Here is a 15,374-nt window from a genome sequence, read left to right on the forward strand (position 1 = left end):
AGAGCAGTCAAAACTCATTTATTAGAAGCATACATTGAGTTTTCTGGTAAGATGAGATAAAAGAAGACAGGGCACATGTCAAGACGAGGAGTACCATGACAGTGTATGTTGGAAAAACAAAAATACTGTTATCGAATAACTAACTCCTCTTTTGCTTTTAGTAATTAAAAAAAATTAATTGGTAAAATGCTTGCAAACATGATTTTGCTTTCATGATTTAGTCAAATACACTGTTTGCTTCAGGGGGATAAAAAAAATCTCTCCTAATCGAAGACTCAGAATTTCTCTCTTAAGATAACAACCATGAGTAATTGAGTGACTTTCTCCATGAATGTTTACATGCCCCACAAAGTGGAACATTACAATAGTTATACAGTAGTCCCCCTTATCCACATGGGATACGTTCTAAGACTACAAGTGGTTCTACCACAGATAATACTAAACCCTATATATACTAAAAGGTATATATACATACCTTTCCACTTAAAGGACGTACTTTATGGCTTCTCTTTGCATATCCGAATGTCCCAGCATCAGTACTTTCGTGTTTTGTCAATATTATTAAGTAAAATAAGGGTTACTGGGACACAAGCAATAGAATACTGCAACAGTCGATCTAATAACTGTGATGGCTACTAAGTGACTAACAGGTGGGTAGTGTTTAGAGTGTGGATACACTGCACAACGGGATGACTCACATCCTGGGTGTAATGAAGTGAGACAGCGTGAGATTTCATTACTCAGAAAGGCCTACAATTTAAAACTTGTTTATTTCTGGAATTTTACATTTAATATTTTCAGACCACAGTTGACCACGGGTAACTGAAACCAAAGAAAGCAAAACTGCAGATAAGGGGGAGGACTACTCTTCTAGAGCATCCCACTTTTTAATTGAATTAGCAAATTTATCATAAGCAATGATAATTTCCATGAAATTAAAAATAATAGTTATAAATGGTCTGATGGACATTTGGGGCTTAATTTAAATACTGCTTGAGACGATTAAATGGAAGGAACTTTTTTAATTAAAAAAGGGTTTACAAAGATATAATAGCTCATTAAAGGGAAATAAATAACTTGGGAGTAAGAAAACTTGCTTTCTGTTCTGTCTCTAAAAACTTTGGATCAGACTCTTTAATTATAAGAAACACATTCCAGACATTTGCAACCCACTAATTCCATATTCAGATGTCAGCGAATTGCATATTGCTTATAGGCTTGGCTCATTTGAAATTAAAAAAAAAAAAAATCTAGATAAGAGGAGTATATTTTAAACAATAGTATTTGTTATTTTGAGGCTTTTGTGTTCCAAGCACTCTGTAATAAGCATTTAACATATATCATTTAAACTTCAAACTCTAGGAAACTGAGGCTTAGAGAAATAAGTGACTTTCTTCAAGGACAAAGCCAAAAGGAAGAGACAGTCTTTTCTCACATGTTTGTCTGGCTTTCAACTCATTATAATAACTGCATAGTCAGTCTCTCTGGGCTTCTACTGATGCTACAGTAATGTAGGGGAGAAAAAATATTTTACCTTTACCCTTCTAGGTTCTTGGCTGAGAACCCCACATATCTGAATAAAACACAGATTAACAGGAGAAAAAAAAACAAGTTTAATAACATGCATACCTTCTGTATACATGGGAGATACCCAGGGAAATTGAGCTACTCCCTGAAATGGCCAAAACCACAACCTTAAATCCCAACTCTAACTAAAGACAAAAGAAGATGTCTGAAGGAGGGGGCAGTTATGGGAGGTCATCAGGTGAAATATAGTAAACCAGGGTATGGTTGTTTTGCAGATTTAAGTCAGTTGGCTTCTCCATTGGTAAGTTTTTAGAGATTTAGTTATCTTTCTCTTCTTTGTGTGGAGAGGGAAACACCCTTAAATATGGAGATTTCAGAAAACCACAGCCATCAGACTTCTCATCTGAGTCTCCTTCAGGGATTGTTCTGAAGATTCCTGGTGATTTCCAATCACCATTCATCACTACAGATATTCATCACTGAATATTCTGTGTCTGCCTCCAAGGCCCCAGTATCCTCAGCAGTCTCCTAGGATGCTTGTTGCCGCCAGGGACCAACCAGAAGATGGCATCTATATGTTGTTTCCTTCATTTATAACATGGCCTGACTGCTACCTGACTGTTTCCCTGAAAATAAGACCTAGCTGAACCATCAGCTCTAATGTGTCTTTTGGAGCAAAAATTAATATAAGACCTGGTCTTATTTTAATATAATATAAGACCAGGTCTTATATAAGACCAGGTATAATATAATATAATATAATATAATATAATATAATATAATATAATATGATATAATATAATATAAATCAGGTCTTATATAAGATCTTATATTATATTACATTAATTTTTGGATCTTATATTAATTTTTGCTCCAAAATATAAGACCTTATATTAATTTTTTCTCCAAAAGACGCATTAGAGCTGATGGTCCAGCTAGGTCTTATTCTCAGGGAAACACGGTATGTATGTCCATACCTTGAAAACTGCTGTGAGAACAAGTGAAATGAAGTGTGTGAAAGCTCTTTGAAACTTTTAACACTTTTAATTTCCTCCTCTCTCAATTGAAGAGATAATCTCTAAGGTTCCCATGGCTCAGTGATTCTATTATCTGTAATTTATGAGCTTGCTACTCAAATTCCTGATTTGAATGCCAAATATCTCAGTTTATGATGAAGCGGATTCTACTAAGCATTAGTAAACTGATGAATTCTGAGAATAAACTCAAAGGAATTTAGAACTTCTTACTTAAGAAATTTAGCTAATTTTTTAAGCTCTTGTTCAGGTTACCTTATTTTAAAGGTCTTTTGATTTTTTTTCCCAACAAGTATGAGTTGGTAATTGTAGCTCACTTTTAAAGACACTAGTCCACTGGGAAATATTAAACCATAGAGAATTTCTCTCTTATTCACTTAGTCTTAGCTACACCTATTGCCTCATAAAAGTTTCTGGCTTACAACAGACGTTATAAAAAAGCCTTCAGTGCATTTGATCTCAAATGGAACATTTTAAATTCAAACAGAAATATGGGGCATCAAATGCCAGCAATGACATTCATAGCTGAAGTAATTAAGGTTAAATTAAACTAATACCTCTAACATTTTGGTATCGTAGTCATGCTTTTGATCTTTAGAATATTATAATTTGGTTTATGTGCAAACAGAATTCAATTTATAAGTATGAAAACTTTCTCTTTGATTCAATATACTTAACATTCAGTTTCCATTATGAAACAGGACAATTTTATAGAAAACTTTTGCAGTAGAATTATCTATTTTACCACTTCTTTCAAATAAATAAGTAAAGATGTGAAAAACTAGCAGAATATAAAATTCTTGAGTCAGTGGTCTTTGTGCAATCTATTCACCATTCTTAATTGTGCTATAAATGACGCTCTTCCTACAAATGCAGCTGTTATATACAAAAACATCAAATTTTAGTGTCTAATTGCTTATTTTCCATTGAGAAAGGTAGTTAATTTTCACTGAACTGTTTAATGAAACTATGATTTCTAATGGCTCTATTGTGACCTTTACCTTATGACAGATACAATTTAGTTGCTACTGATGGCTTCATATTTAGAAAAATTCTCATTGGTTTCAGTTCTCATAGTAAAGTGCTACGTAAAGATATTCGATTGCATAATTCAATCTTATATATATCATTTTAATTTAGAACCTAGGTTTCATTAATGTAGGACTGCAAAAAGATAGGAAATTAGGAATAGGAAATGCATTATGATCTTGTAGATCATATAAGAAAACGTATTTTCTCAAGAATATGTTAAGATGGCCATTATCATATTTAATGAAGTTAAGTACCTGATATTAAGTACCTGATAAAGATTTGATACTTAGTGAGGGCCAGAGCCAGAGTTCCCTCACTGCACTTCAGATCCACATCAGTCCAAATCCAATCCTCACGCTCTTTCCAACTCTGGACACAGTTGCCTTTCTGGGATTTATCTCTACCTCTCTGAACATAAATTAAAGCCCAGATACCTAAGCAGCAGTCGCTGTTTCTGCGTAGTCCTTCTGACAGATAAAGACAAATAATGACAAGCCTACCATCAAAATGCAGTGGGAATGGTCTCAGGAGTCAGCTTGGTTGGTTCTAACGCTGGCTCTGCCTTTGAATTTACTTTGTGATAATGTACAAGATTTGGAAGTTTTTTTTTATTTGCCAAGTCTGTGTATGGGAAAGCTCTAAGTTTTCCCATACACAGACCTAGCAAATAAGATTAAATGAGCCTGTAAAAACAGAGGGTATGGAAGGAAGTAAAAGCCATAGCCATGTCTGTTTTCCAACCTTTTCTAACTGCCTCCCACCCTCCGTCTCCTATTTAAATACATGGGTAGCCTAGTGGATCCAGGAAACAGCTGCATCTCTAGTTATTTTTTGCAACATTGAGGACGTCACAAAACACCAGCATGTTTGTTTTCACATCTGCAAAACGAGGATAGTAAGAGTTGACAGCTGCGTACCACACTGTACAGACAAATGCAATAACATTCACAAAGCAGGCTGCACTCAGGAAAACAGGAGCCACATGTGAGAAGAAGAATAGCAACAGTCACGTTGAAAACTGTCATTTTTTTTGATACTCACGAAGGAAATTTGGACACCTGTTGTCCCGGATATGTTGTCTTTTGATGAGAAACAAACACCCGCCAGAATCCATTAAAGTCCAGGTCACCAAAGGGTGACTATATTTTAATATATCTGCTGCATCCCTTGCAGATTGACAAGTAGACATTGGGAAAATGAACTGTCGTAATGGGGCTGGCAGGGGATAAAAACGCAAAACAAACAAACAAAAAAAAACCCCAACAAACTCCCATGGCTCATTCTATGCAGTTCCCTTTTTACAGACAGAACCTTTTACTATGACTTTTATTGGCCTTGCCCTACGCAAACATTAACTACATTTATTGGGAGATTGTGCCAGTATCTTTAGATGTCACTTGGCCCGACAACAGGTGTTCTTAATATACCATGCCATAGGTCCCTTGGTGTTGCATTCAGTCAGATCTACTCCTTTCATGGGGCCGGATAATCAGAAAGTGTGCAACTTTTCACACTTGATTTGAGACTTACATTGTTCGACATTCCTGCAGAGGAATACTATTAGAAATAGAAAGCTTTGCAATGAAATTGCTTACGTAAAACAATGCATGCCAAAGCATGAGAGACACTGATTAAGGGTAACGATTTTCATATTTCTTTAGTTTTAGAAATGGCTGCTTGACATGGCTGCCTTCATCATAAATGACCATAAATATAATAGGAAGCCTTTTCCTAGCCGTGTTAGTGCCCCTGAGAGGTTTTCTGAATGCTAAGCTGTTTCATGAGGCACATTTGCAGCATGGCCTGTGTAATCCAACTAAAGCAATGCGAGTGTTCTTTCTGGGAGAGAACTCTTGTCTGGACGTCACTCTCTGGACTGAAAGAGAACATAATAGAAGTGACCTTCTTAATATGCTGGCTATGAAAGTACTACCTGGTGTGGAGACGTAGTAAAATACTCCTTTTAAAAGTTAGAGCAGCATGATGACAGAGGTAGAAAAAGGGGACTAAAATTAGAAAGAAAAGGGGCCAGTGTTTCAGGAGAATGCGTGGTTCCTTTCAGAATAGAATCTTTTACAAACACACATCAGTAATCCACCCAAGCCAAACAATGCCCATTTGTTCAATTTCTTACGGCCTCAATGGGCTTCTTCCCCCTTGTAGCTTTCAAATACTATGTCTTTAGAGTCTGATTTTCTTGTTTAGGAAAATTAATGGAGAGTGATAATGAAAAGGTAATACTACTAAAAAATAGAATCCTATTTATGAGGTTTGGTGTGTTCCACTTTATCGAATATCTTTCTCTATCTCAGTAAGTGTGTGGGGACAGTGATGACACTCTCCCAGTGGCTTCTCTCAGGGGTCCCACCCATCCTTCACAGAACTGTGAGGCTAATCCTCCAAAAGCTTGTCTGACTCCCAGTTATTTTCCCAATTAGTATAACCGAGGCTTTCCGTGACTGACTCTCCAAAACACTTCACAGCTTCATTTCACTGCTCTTGTAAGTTTACCTAACATTCCAGCCTGAAGGAGGGACTACTCCTCCCTGCATTTCCTAAAGTCTGTCCTTTTTCTTTTACTGTACGCTGCGTGTATCTGTAATTCTTTGCCTTCTCCTCCCCATCTCCATGTGTCTAAACATTATCTCTAGGGCTACTTTCCTCACCTCTGCCCTTCAATCCCAAATTAATTGTCATCTGTTCAGAAATCCCATAGCAATATATTTAGACCCTTCATCTATCATTTTATCATATTCTCTACCATATATTTTAATCATCTACGTGGATACCTTATATCCTCCGCTAGATCTGATATTTTGTGCCATACATTACACTTCCCCAAGGTCAGAATTTAATTTGTGTTTATGTCTCCTCCATACATATACCTCCCAGAGTGCATTCATTATATTTAGAGGTGACTAGATAACTCTTAAATAAATACAAAAAGGACTGTCTTTCTTCTGATTTCATCAATCCTTCTTTCATTGGTACAATTTTATACTTCATTTTGTTCATAAATTTCTTAATTTGTCGGGCTGAAAAGCATAAGGTGGCATTGTGACTTAGAAACAGAAGGCGAGGGGGAAAGTGTCCTATATTGAAGGTTCTTGTGCCTAAATGGAAATCCAAGAGGGGCTATTCAAGTTTGAAACAGAGCCCCTTTCCCTATTTCAGCCTGGATTTCATTTTTGGTCAGGAGGATGGTTAATGTTTGAATTGGCTCTAAGTAGTAATCACCATTGAGCAAATGGATTGTCCCAGATTTTTCTAAGTTTATCTAAAATTTTAAACTACATGTATCAATATCATACCTGGAAATTTGCTTGAACCCATGTTTCAGGATATTTCATGCCTCTAATTTATAACTTATTTTTCAAAAATAATAATGTAGAATATTTAGTGGTACTGTCTTAATAATCTACCATTTATTTTCCGCTTTTCCTCCCCCATCTCCCTACTGGTAATTGCTCCAGCTTCCATATAAACACGCTGCATCCAATTTATTATCGCATGGTTGATTCGAGGGGAATACAATTGAAAGCAATTGGTTACCAAATAATTTCTACTTTTATAACTCTGTAAGTCACAAAACAAGTACGCAATGGCAGAAGATATGATAAAGGATATTTTGTTGTTACTGGTAGCTTTCTTTCTTTTTATTTTTTCCTATTTCATTTTGCAATGCCAGTAACATGAATATATATTTGCCTCTAAATTCTAAATTCTAAATTCAGGAACAATAGGACTATTCCTATATTCTCAGCATTATATTCCTAGCACCCTTCACAGTACCTAGATCATACCTACTTCATACAAGACCAATGTGCTGGCTGCGATGTGGAATAAACTGATGAATTAGTGATCCTGCCTCAAACTATAGTAGAGGCAATAATATGCTCACCATTAACACAAAGTAGCAATTGCTAAATTCCTTAAGACTCCCTGTGTTGGAGGAGTGCTTTCTCATTGTTATTATACCTACTTACTAATAGGAAAGAATAATAAAGCAACTTCTATTTGTCACAGTACAATTTACGCAGCATTTTTTCTCATAGATTTCTTCCGATAATTGAGACTACCTGCCTTCACATTGCTTTATATGTCTATATTTTTACCATTTGGTTTGCTATGGCACAGATTCATAAAGAAACAAAATAACATATGTTAGTTTTTAATGTAAAGGAGTACGGGGAACTAAGGGACAGCGATGTTATGGCGGGCAGAATGACGGCCTCCCAGTTATGCCCACATTCTAATCTCCGGAATCTGAATATGTTACCTCATACAGAAAAGGGGAATTAGGCCTTGGATGGAATTCACGTTGCTGATCCAATGACTCTAAAACAGGTAGATTATCCTGAGTCATCAGGGTAGGTACAATGTAATCACAAGTTTCCCTATGAATAAAAGAGGGAGGCAGGGAAGTGAGTGTCAAGCCAGAGAGATGACAGCATGAGAAGGATTTACACTGATATGACTGCTTTGAAGCTACATGAAAGAGGCCATGAGTCACGGAAGGCAGGCAGCCTCTTGAAGCTGGAAAAGGCAAGGAGACAGATTCTCCTCTGGAGTCTCCGGAAAAGAAACAATCCTGCCTAAATCTTGATTTTACCTGTGAAACATGCCAGACTTTTGACCATGTAAAATAATCAATTTTTATTGTTTTAAGCAATAGGCCTGTGGAAATTTCCTTTCAGCACCACATGGAAAACTAATACACCACCTTGTATCAACCACCAGAAAGCATGCTTTGTGTGAGCAGGAATTGTTCTTGTGCTCCATGATATATTTCTGGTATATCAAGAGCAGTGTCATACATAGCAAATATTCAATAAATATTTGACGAATGTTAATTATTTTTTCAATTCCTTGTGAAGAAACTGAGAAATTAATAATTTGGACTGATTAATTAATCCTTTTGTCAGATCCTACAAATGAATCTCAAGAGAAAATTGTGTCAAATAATAACTGCTAACATTTTGTAATTCACAGAGCATGTCAATATCCATTATTTGACAATATCTTAGGATAGAATATGATGTATAAAGAATGGATCGTATTATTTCTAATTTAAAGGTTGAGAAACTAAAGATCTGGAATGTTCAATAAATTTCACTATTTCATACAGGTGGTAAAGGGGCAAGCCTAAACTCCAAGTCTGATATTTGAATTTCAAATTCTTGTAAGCATTTACTCTTTAATTAACTAATTCATCTATTCACATTTATCCATAACTGTGTATTCAAGAACTGTGCAAGGTACTAGGGAACTGAAACAAAATAGATAAATGAATTCCGCTTCCATAATTTGCAATCTGGTGACAAATACAGACATAAAAATAATCACTCAATGTAACAAGATAAAACTCTCAGATAAAATCAGCAGATTCAACACCGCTTTAAATTTCTCTCCAAATACAGTGCTAAAATAATAGTAGGGGAATAAAATATGTGAAAACTAATCAACGCAAAGCATATTTGAGAGGACTGATCAGCACAATGCACAAGATTGTTCCAACAAATATCTTCAGACAGAAATGGAAGGGGGCTGTTAACTCCTATATCTGGGCAGAGATGGTCACAAACTCCAAGTGTTCACAGAGATGATCCAGAAATTAGGGAACTGGACTGCCCGCATCCCTTGCAGAGGGTCAACCCTGTAGCAGTCCAGGGACTACAGAGAAGGAACAGGACATCAGCTGAACACAGGGGCACTAGTTACAAGTCCATCTCTGGCACAGTCTTCTTCTGCATAACCTTCTCTTTCACAGACAGAAGACTAGTGCTAAAGCATACATGCTTGATTTGACAGGCACTGTACATTCACGAAATATTGCCCTTTCCCAACTCCCTTCTTCCTCTCCTGCCTTCACGATTTAGCCTTGAAAAACGAGATGTTCATCCTCTCATTCTCTAAAGCATTTTGGGTAGTTTTGCAAAACCAATCCGACTAATAAATTATAGCCCTTAAGATGAGAGCGAGAGTCTGCTGGGAGCTTTCTAAAAAGGTATGATGCATGGAACTGCAGCGGCATACTTACATGAGAGGCTAGGAATTAAGACCACATTATCCCTGACATTGCTAAGCTATAAACCAATGACAGCAACTTTCTAGTTCCACATTTTCTACTATGTGGAAAAAACCAACCCCTTTTTTCTTCAGCCACTGATAGAAGTGTTTACTGTTACTTGTCGGCAAAAACCACTTATAAAATTTACATACGTCGAGGTTTAGTAGAGGATAAAAGGCATAAAGGTATATGAAATTATGAAAGAGAGGAAATGTCGATGGGTCAAGGTCCTGAGAGGTTGTACTCTGAAGGCTCAGGCAGAGATATTAGCTTCGGACAGGAAAATGGAGGACATCTTTGCCACTGAGACGGGAATGATAGCTGTGAGGATGAATATAGGTTCAAATAAGAGCTAAAAGGGGACAGCGTGCTGTGATATCATTTGCCTGAAAACCTCAAATTTCCCTATAAAGTAGGATGAAAAGTAATTTGCTGTGTGTGTGTGTGTGTGTGTGTGTGTGTGCGCGTGCAGGCATGTGCCTTTTGTCTAACTATCAGTACTTGTTTGGTGAAGAGTTTGAGGAGCTTAAGGGAAAGAAAGGTTTGCAGTCATAGTTGAGGTGGCTAGAAATGGAAGCTGACTGTAGTCAGAGAGAAAGATGGTTACTTGGCATTGGAGACCCACCATGACCACATGGTGATGACTCAGAGATAGAGTTTTGCAGATAAGAGGGTGGACAGTGATAATCCCAGGTGAATGTCAGAAAAGCCTATGTTAATGAGGCAGCACAATATATGGGAAAAATAGGGGCATTAGAGTCACATAGGGGACCTGCTTTTTCATCCTAGTTACGTCACTTATTAACTATATGGCATTGGATGGTCTGCTTTACTTCTCTGAGGCTCAGTTTACAAAACACATAAAATGCTATCTGCAATGCATGGCAAATAATTGCTACACAGTGATAAATGATATGAATGGCTTTCTTATTACTACTATTATTATTACTAGACCAACATAGACAAATAGGTGATAATCCAAGGGAACTAGTAGACTGAGAGGTCTATATAAGGCAATACTGATGAGTACTACACAAGAGTAAAGACTAAAAGAAATGTCAATGTCTGATAGTGGTGAGTGTGAGAAGTCAGAGATTAATGTTTTATGTATGAAGCATTTTGGGGAAAAGAAAATTCCAGATGCCTCCCTAAGTGTGATTTACTTGAGTGAATGTGAGGGACTTTGGAGAAGTCATTAAGAAATGTTGACATCAGGTTAAAAAATAGGTTGTCAACGTGAATATTGAAATCATCCAAGTCCAGGATCAAAGCCACTGTAGGTTGGAGGAATGACCAGTAAATTAGAAAATGATATCAAGGAAGAGGTGTGCAGAATAGCAAAACCACATCATATTCAAAGAACATATTTGTATATGAAGATAGAGGTGATGGCCAGGGAGCAGCAAGGATGACTTGGAGAATTTCAATGTTGCCCCTCTGCTGCTCTTAGAGTACGCAGGGAATGGGAACATCATTAGTAAAGAATTAGGGTGCTTCCAAATTAAATGCTGCCATATTTTTGCTTTGAAATCTTGAACAAGTTATTTAAGTTCTTGAGTCTCGGGTTCTTCATATATAAAATGGGACAGTACTTCAGAGAGATACTGTTTTATTACTTGAGATGATTCTATTTAATGCTGAGTAGAAGACCTCACGAATGCAGCATATTTCTTTATCCTTCAAAGCGGAAAGCTAAAAATACATGTGGTGGTCCTGGGAAGTCAGGTTTGAATTAAGACAATGAGTATCTTCTCTGAATTGTGCCATCAGATCACCCGCAAAGAAATTCAGGATCTGTCTCTGCTGCTTCTTCCAGCAACCAGCTGGCTTTAAAACAGTGGCTTACAAGCAGGGGGAAACAAATGGAAGTTCCACTCAACTGTGAAGTCTTAAAACAGATTCCCAATTAGAATTTCACAGTGAATTGCAATTGCATTTTTCGCCTTTGGACATTTCATCAATATATTCTATTGCCTAGCCTCCTGAAAAACTTTCATCAGTGAGGATACAACCTTTTAGCTAGTTATAATGGTTAAGTCAGGAGACCAGCAATCAATAAATCGCTCAGGCTTTGTAAATGACTGGCCAGTTTCATGATCCCTAACCTTTACTGCACTATAGATATTTGTTAGGAAAAATAATAAAAGAAAGTAAACCATTGTAAAATTACTCTACTGGCTAACACTGATAAAGCTACGTAATATCATGATGATGATTAAAGTCCCTGGAGAGAAGATGACAACTTTTTAACTCTAACAAATAATACATTAATTCATAATTTTTGATCCTTTTCAATGTGGCGTGATTTTTCTAGTGTTGATTCGTCCTAGATTGTGCCCAGAAAACCACAGAAATTATCTACCATGTTATATGAAATAATAGGAATTGGATTGTTCCATATAATACAGAGCTTTAAGATATATTAAGATATCTTAATTTTAATGCTCTGCTAGGGCTGGAATTTGTTTTGTTACCCCAACAGGTAAGATATTATTCTCTATTTTAGAAATAACAAAATGACACATTTTGACTACTAGATGTTATTACTATAAGTGAGAATTTTCTATTATATCAAGGACAAAATTTTACTTTTTCTTGAGGACAAGAGCTAAATACATGTTGGTTTAGATACAATCAATTATTTTTACAATTTTTTTTTGTTATTTTTTCCCAAGACATGCAGATCTCTAAGAATGTTGACATTTTGCTTATTTAACAATTATAAAAACCATTTCAAACAGAACTTTGAAAAACATAGAATCCCAAGCCCTGAATTAAATAGTATTTGGTAATGCTTTTGGCCTTTGGTTATTCTACTAACCTAAGAAAGAAAGAGAATAAATCAAGTCTTTCGTGGATAGGAATGACAAAGCAAGTTACTCTTTCAAGTTTTCTTATTATAAGTTGTTAATATAGAGAGAGTACGGGGAGATGCTCTGTATTTAAACATTACTCTGGAAGAATTACATTTAAGAAAAATAGACTTAGTTTTTTGAGTAATTTTAGGTTTATAGAAAAATGTATTCAAAAATATAGACAGAACCATACAGTATTCTCATGTACCACAACAATACTCCCTCTAGTTTATCCTATTACTAAGATCTTGCATTAGTGTAGTACATTTGTTAAAACCGATGAAACAGCATTAATACATTACTATTAATTAAAATCTATAGTTTAAATTAGGGTTCATCCTTTAAGTTATACATTCTTATGGGTTGTGACACATTTATAATGAGGTATCTATAATGACATTAGAGTATTGCACAGAATAGTTCCATTGCTCTAAAATTCCTTAGTGCTCCACCTAAACATCAACCCTGGGCAACTACTAATATTTTTACTGTCTGCATAGTTTTACCTTTTCCAGAATATCAAACAGTTGAAATCATATACTATGTAGCCTTATCAGATTGGCTTCTTTTACTTAGCATTATGAATTTAAGGTTCTTCCATGTCTTCTTGTGGCTTGATAGGGCACTTCATTTTATTGTTGACTAATAATCTATTGTATAGATGAACTTACTACACTTTGTTTATGCATTCATTTATTGAAGGGCATATAAGTTGCTTCCAAGTTTTCGCTATTATAAATAAAGCTGCTGTAAACATTAATATACAGGTTTTGTATAGATGTTAGTTTTCAATGCATATGGTTAAATACGATGGAGCATAATTGCTGGATCATATGGCAAGAAACTGCCTAACTGTCTTCCAAAGTAACTGTACCATTTTGCATTCCCACCAGGAATGAAGGAGATTTCCTGTTGTTCCATATTCTCACCAGCATTTGGTGTTGCGAGTGTTTTGGGTGTGTAGTGGTATCTTGTGGTGTAATTTGCAATTTCCTAATAACATATAATGTTGAGCATCTTTTCATATGCTTATTTGCCATCTGTGTATCTTCTTTGGTAAGATGTCTGTTCAGATCTTCAGCCCATTTTTTAATTGGGGATAATTACATTTAAAAATTAATATTTAATGCCTCAGGGCAGATATGGGTAAAATCAAGTCTAATGACACCCAAGCTAGCAAGATTTGACACCGAGTAGATGACTGAGTATTTGGAAGTCTGTGGCGATGAAAGGAAGGTTTTCAGCCATGGGATGATGTAAATGAGAGCTTCTTGATTTGCACTGACTATTCAGGTGTTGTCAGGTGTAAAAAGTCTTGTGCTCAAGTACATTCCAATCGCTAGGATCTAGAGATTAATCCATTTTATGTTGAAGCAATCGAATATTTAAATGTTTAATATTTAAATTACTCCTCTTGTTCTAATCAAAAACCTTATGCTAAGAATACTTTCACTTGGTTACCAATATTTATTAAGTAACTACTATATGTTAATTGCTGTTTAAGGTTCGGAAAATGCAATGTTTAACTAGATAAATGGAAAAGTCCCATAATAAGCAGATGAGTTCATGAATAAATAAGACAGTCCAGGGGAAGAAAATTGCAACAGAAAAATGAATAAAATAACATAGAATTAACGAAAGAGAGGCTGGTTGGAAGGGGCATCTGGTCAGAGACGACAATCCCAAGGTTGGGACATTTGGACCAAACCTAGAGGAGGAATCAGGCTTGGGAAGATGGTCGTGATAGTTGGAGATTTGGGCTGGCAGAAAGTTTCCCAAAACTGAAGGTCATGAGAAAGTGATGAGGTAGAGATAAACTTGGCACAGTCGAGAAAAATGAGGAAAAATAGTATCGCTTGAGTGTGATGAGTTAACTGAGTGATTGGGGACAATTTCTCTAGTGGCACATTGTCCATCTGCTGTTTCTTTTTCAAGAAAAAAAGCAAACACCCAACCAAACAAAAGTACATAAAAATTTTCAGTTGCAAAATAATTTCATACTAGTGCTAAATTAAAACTTCAGAGAAACTAAGCAATGAAAAGTTTGTAGTACCACTTTCCCACAGGCAATTCAATATTAAAACAATAAATACTAAAGCATAAAATGAGTATATGGACGTCTAACAGAATTCTGATGTTTCCCTTGGTGACTATTATGGCAGGCACTACAATATTACTCAACATCTATTTCCCACCTTATTATCTGTTAATATAACCTTGAATTTGTTGGAGACAGCAAGGTCCCAGCTTTCCTATTTCAGCAGCTGGGAATAACCATACAATACAGACAATACCGGTAAGTCATCAGCAAAATTCTAATGGGACGTTAGGGACCTGTGGGAAATCAGTTGATTTCCCGATGAAAGAACAAGGAATAGAAGTGACTGCCTCTGTTTCCTCACCCCATCCTCTCTCTTGAAGATCTTTGTGATGGATCTACTTATAACAGCTATTTTACAATCATTAGGTTATAAGCCAGGTGCCCTGATAACACCACTGTGCAGATGAACCTAGGCAAGTATCAGCTCGTCTCCCAAATTCTGATTCCCTGATTTCAAACTATGATACAAACTATAGTAGTTAAACAGTATGGTATTGGCATAAAAATAGGTCCACATGTAAATGGAACAGAATAGAGTGTCCAGATATAAACCCATGCATACGTGGTCAATTAATTTGCAACAAAGGAGGCAAGAATATGCAATGGGGAGAGGTTAGTCTCTTCAATAAATAGTGTTGGGAAAACTGGACAGCCTCATGCAAAAGAATGAGACTACACTACTATCTTACACCATACACACACAAAAATAACACAAAATAAAGAGTTACATATAAGACATGAAACCATAAAATTTC

The sequence above is a fragment of the Rhinolophus hipposideros genome, assembly GCF_964194185.1.
Source record: "Rhinolophus hipposideros genome assembly, chromosome: 10".
Lineage (NCBI taxonomy): Eukaryota > Metazoa > Chordata > Mammalia > Chiroptera > Rhinolophidae > Rhinolophus > Rhinolophus hipposideros.